The sequence below is a fragment of the Gossypium hirsutum genome, chromosome A03 (assembly GCF_007990345.1).
Source record: "Gossypium hirsutum isolate 1008001.06 chromosome A03, Gossypium_hirsutum_v2.1, whole genome shotgun sequence".
NCBI classification, from domain to species: Eukaryota; Viridiplantae; Streptophyta; class Magnoliopsida; order Malvales; family Malvaceae; genus Gossypium; species Gossypium hirsutum.
Genome location: NC_053426.1, coordinates 85,145,948 through 85,151,802, shown reverse-complemented (window position 1 = coordinate 85,151,802; position 5,855 = coordinate 85,145,948). Strand labels below are relative to the sequence as shown.

The 5,855-nt window shown below is 35.1% G+C and overlaps 1 non-coding gene across 1 annotated transcript; it reads left to right on the top strand.

Annotated features, from left to right (window-relative positions):
- The first annotated feature begins 1,395 nt into the window (after positions 1–1,395).
- Positions 1,396–1,501, top strand: LOC121225780 (small nucleolar RNA R71). The gene has a single exon (XR_005923676.1). It is a non-coding gene; the product is annotated as a small nucleolar RNA R71 (small nucleolar RNA).
- Positions 1,502–5,855: the final 4,354 nt, after the last annotated feature.

The following is a 5,855-nucleotide window of genomic DNA, read 5'->3' as shown; positions in this document are numbered from 1 at the left end:
TCTCCGAAATCAAGGACTACAAAGTTGACAAGGAATAAATCCCCGTACCTTAACGAATACATCCTTGAGTATATCTTTCAGATGTACCAAAGATCTATTAGCTAATTGAAATGCTATTGAGGTATTTTTAATATCTTTGAGTTTGAGTTTTTGATACATTGATAAGGGTATTAAGGTTATCTTGGCCCCTAAATCGCAAAGGGCCTTATTAAAAGACTTATCCCCTACCTCTATTGGAATCGTGAAACTACCTTGATCTTTTAACTTCAAGGGTATCATTTTCTCAATTAATGCACTATACAAGGCATCAATGTCGATTTGCTCACCCTTTTTTTTATCTTTTTATGCCATGCCATGATTTCCTTTAAGTATTTGGCATATTTTGGTATGTTACCGACTAGTTCTAAGAGCGATAGACCAATATTTAGGGATTTAAATAAATTGAAAAAATTATGAATTCTAACTTATCCTTCTTTTTCTTTTCTTCTAATTGTTTCTGTAAGGGTACCTTCAAAGTGCTCGGCTTTGAGACTACCAGATCAGACACCGATTTTGCTATCTCCTTGATCGGCTCATTATGTTCATCTTCCTCCATGAGTTCATTAACATCTTCAGGAACATTCTTTTATTCATGTATGGGTGTTTTCGGCTTTACAAGTGTTTTTCCCGATCATAAACCGATCGCACTCACATGCTCTTTCTTATTTCTCTAAGGATTGATCTCCGTGTTAATAGGGATACTCTGGCCATTCTGCTTTTGGAACATCACCATCAACTGACTCATCTGGTTTCAGATGGTGTCTATTTGGGATTCGAGTAATCCACATGTGGCTTGTACTTATCAAATATTTGTTTTTATTATTTGCATCTCCCCTCCTAGTCGGTCGAATCGTTGACCACATGCAGCATGATCGATACCCATGAATCTTTGTTGTAAGTTTGGGGGTTGTTAAGGAGGATTTGATCGATTTTGTGCTTGATTTCCACCACCTTGGTTGCCTCTTTACTTGAGGTTTGGATGATCCTTCCAATCGAGGTTATAGGTGTTAAAATAAAGATTTCCACCCCTATTACCTATGTAGCTCGCTTCTTCTAGTTGGATCTCAGAATATGGCACCAATTTTGTTGGTTTGACAATCGACTCCAAACGATTGAGTTTCTCTAAAATTTGTTGATATCAATCATCTTCATTTACCGCTTTTACTACTAGAGGTTTGATTTGTACGTGAATCTTTCATTGGGCCACATATACAAAATTCATAGCCATGTAATCTATGAATTTATAGACTCGTTCACATGTGTGGAACATGATCGATCCTCCCGCTGCTCCATTTAAGTTGATCTAATGTTATCATCAACACCACTATAAAATATTTGAATTTGGACCATGCTTGGAATCTATGGTGTGGGCATTTCCTAAGCATTGACTTGAAACATTTCGACCCCTCATATAAGGATTCACCTTCATATTGCTTAAATTTGGTGATTTCTTACCTAAGCTGAATAGTTTGACTAATTAGGAAAATTTTGTGTAAGAATTTTTCTGCCAAATTGTCCTAGGTGGTAAAAAAATTCTGGTTCTAATGAGTCTAGCGAATCAGCTACATTATTTGCCAATCTGTTTTGCAAAACTCATGCCCTACCAAAGGCTACATGATCCCTTTTCATGCATCGTGATCTGCTAATTCAATGCTCACTCCATTGAAGTCATCACCATGATTTCATTTTCATAACTCGGTTCATTTTTTTCATTCCAGAAACAATAGGTGATGGCTTGAACACGAAGAAAGGCTCTTAATCCATTTACATAGACATCTAAATCAAACTTATAACCACGAACCTTTGTTACTCACACATAAACATCTCATCTTATGGGATAAGAGTGCTTACCTCAATCAAACACAAATGAGAACACAATACATACACATGGATGCAAAAAGGAACTCACCAGAAAAACGTAGCAAGCCATTCTTCATCTGTGCCCACAATCACATGGATATACCTCTAACTATCTAATTACTCTTGGGATTACTACGTGAGCCTTGACCCTGTTGGGAACCACTCTAATTCATGAACTCTACGAGCTCGCCATTCTGCACTGTGTCTTCTATAGCATTCATCAACATGAAGCAATCTTTAGTTTTATGCCCTATGTCATCATAGAAGGCATATCTATCCCTTTAACTCAATCTTCTCGCAGTGCTCCTCATTGGGGATGGCTAGGGTAAGATGCCAAAGCTCTTGACTTGGTATGGGTGGCATTCAAGGAGGTATAAGCTTCAAACCTACCCTAGGGAATGTACCTCCTAACTTGTTCTGGTTGAGATTCTTAGGGGGCCCTAGGAGAAATACCTTCAACTTGATTTCTCTATAGCCTATCATTTCTCACTCGCAATGATTGGCCATGAGAGCCATGTCTACTGCGAGGTCCTTCCCTGTTTCTAGACTATCTATCTTCCCTTTAAAAGGTGCCATGGGATGCCTTCTTGATTTTCTTCGCCTCCGCAAACTTGTAGGCTCGTTTATATAAGTCAACCAAACTCTAGGGTCTGTTATCGATGAAGGAGTATTACACGTTGTAACAGCCCATTTTCGATAAAATCAAAATAGTGGTTTCGGGACCACAAATTTGATTTCAGAAGAAAAATTATTTTATATTATTTTATGGTCTATAGTATAATAGTAATGTTGTATAAAAATTTCGTAAAGAAATTTTACCAATTATATGTTTAATTTCATAAAAGACCAAATTGCACAAAGTGTAAAAGTTGAGTTCTAATAACTAAAGGGATTAAATAACTATAGAACTTTAAAGTGGAGGTCCTGATATGGCAAATAGACCATTTATAAATGCTTAGTGGTTAAAGATGACGATTCATCCATGGAAAATAAAATATAGAAAAGGATTAAATTGGAAAGTGAAAAAAATAAAAGATGATAATTAATTAAATAATGAAAATATCATCTTTTTCATCATCTTTCCCAAGTTATTTCCATGGAAACCTTAGCTAAGAGAAAGTAGCTCAAGCAAGCCTATTTTGATCAATTAAGTATGTTTTCTTGTCTCGTTTTTAATGATTTTTATGTTTCCGAGATCGTAATAGCTTAATCTAGCTATCTCGGGGCCTAATTTGCAAACTTATCAAGGTACTAGGGTTTTTCCATGGATGAACATAGATGAACTATGAAATTTTATGGTAGAAAATGAAAAGTTGTTGATAGATAAACAACATTTGTAAAGGGAATTTTGATGAAATTATGATTTAGGGACTAAATTTAAAAGATGTAAAATTCATGGAAAATTTCTGAATTTTATGAAAACATGGGCTATAAATTTTACATGTAAAAATCGGATAGGCTTGGAATAAGGATTAAATTGCATGAATTTTATTTTCCGAGCCTAGGGACGAAATCATCATTAATTAAAAGTTTAAGGGCAAAATGATAATTTTTCCTATGATGTGAATTGAATTGAATTGAAATGAACATGAATTAATGTTAAATTCACTCATATAGATTCAGATAGACCAAATTCGGAGTTAGAACGGGAAAAAGAGAAAATGCCGGATTAGTAAACTTTACGTACACGAACATTTGTCGAGGTAAGTTCGTGTAACTAAATTGTGTATATTTATATGCTTGAATTGAATTTTGTGTATATGAATTGTATAAATTCCATATACATGAAATTTGTTACATATCCGACAAAGCCCAATAAATATTAAATCCCATTTGAATAATGGAATTCGATGGATAAAGGATTTCCCGATTGGTTGTAGTCTTGCATATGTTGCGGACACACCATATCTCTTATGAGCATTTTGTTATAAGTCCTCTCAAACTTTCCATTATATGGTTCCTGTGAGCATCCTGATCGGTAGTGATCTTGCATGTGTTGCAGACTACCGCAACTCTTTGTGAGCGTCCTATTATATGATCGGTTGTGATCCTGTATATATTGCGGACACAAACGTAGCTCTTTGTGAGCATCCTGATATGGCTCGCTTGAACTTCCTGATATATGGTTATCTAGAGCTCCTGATTAAAGGCTCTTCATGAGCTTCCTAATTAAAATTTCTATGTGAACTTCCTGATTATGGCTCTGTGTGAGGTTCCTATTATATAGCCCAGATAAGCTTCCTGATAGACTCTTTGTGAGCTTCCCAATTAATGGCTCTTTGTGAGCTCCCTGTTATATGGCTTGAGAGAGGATTTCCCAATTATGTGCTTTTAAAAGCACTCCTAAATATGAATTGATGGATTTTTTACTTGTACACTTCGAGTGTACTACCTGTGTATCCATCGATATTTGAAATAAATTCAACGGAAAAATCCTGACATGAGAAAATATGAACATGAAATGAATTAATACATGTATTTGCCTGAAATACATGAAAATGATGATAAATTATATATAGAAATACGAGATGATAATATATGAACATGGAATTTGTTTGATGAATATGTTCACCCATGATTATAGATTTGTACACCTTGAGTTTATTACCCATGTGACACTTACATTTCAAATGATTTAATGGGAAAAGTTTTGACATGAAATAATCTGAACTCGAGACGAATTATTATGAAAATGTACTTGAAATAAAAGGATATGATTTGTATATGTTATATGAATACATGATGTGGAAAGTATATTTACATAGAAATCTAATTATTGTTGAGCCCATACATGTTTCTTAATATTTATATGAAATATATGACTAACAAGGGTAATGAGGATGTAACAACCCGTTTTTAGTCAAATCGGAACAGTAGTTTTGGGATCACAAATCCGAAGTTGAAATAATTATTTTATTATTATTTTAGTACTTACAATATGATAAAATGATTGTGTGAAAGTTTCGTTTAGAAGTTTTATCCTTTGAGTGCTTAATTTAACAAAAAGGACTAAATCGCGTAAAGTGTAAAATTTGAGTTCTATATATAACACCCCAAACCCGACCCAGACGCTATGGTCGTATTTGGCGCGTCACATTGAAGTGTTTTAGCGAAAACCTTGTTTTCATTGAAAACCCTTCCTCAAGATATGAAACCCTAGTTAACTTATGAAAACTCTCTTTTCAATTGCGAAAGCTTTGTTTAAAACATTTGATTTAAGGAAACTTATCATTTAAAAATCTAGTTGCGGAAACGTAGAATAACATGCTATAATTTAAGAAGCCATGTTTAACCTCTCATAATTACATCGCATAAAAATAATGACCCAATAATAATAAAAAGGAAGCCTTATTACAATCTGGACTGAAAAGTACTTAATAAAATAGAATCTCGTTAGCTTTTTTTTTTCAACAAACAAAACACAAGTCCATGTTGTCTTGCTAGCTGACCATCCAGAGTCCCTCCAACATCGAACCTTCTACTGGGCATTACCTGAAAATAAAATAAAAGAGGGGGGCGCGTTTTCGCAAACTCAGTGTGTACAACCCTCAATTGAGCAGCAAGCATTCAATAAACACCAGACATCAAATATGCAATGCAATGCAATGCGATCCCATCCCAATAATCCATCCGCTACACACTCGCTCCGTCCCCTAACACATCATGTGGGGATATAAATAACGGCCCACCCAACTGAAACACATCCATGGTAGCCCGGTTGCAAAACTACCTTCATTCACATATTGGGCTTAAAAGCCGCCGGTGGATCCACGATTGTCAAGCAACCATGCAATCCTCATATACTTCCTCCGTTCCATATTCCCCATCCCATATGCAACCTAAGCAGAATTTCATATGTATGTAGCAGATATGCATATCACATTCATAAAACTTACATTCAACACATAGGGGTATTTTGGTCATTTTTGCCCTTAAGGGTATTTCAGTAATTTTTC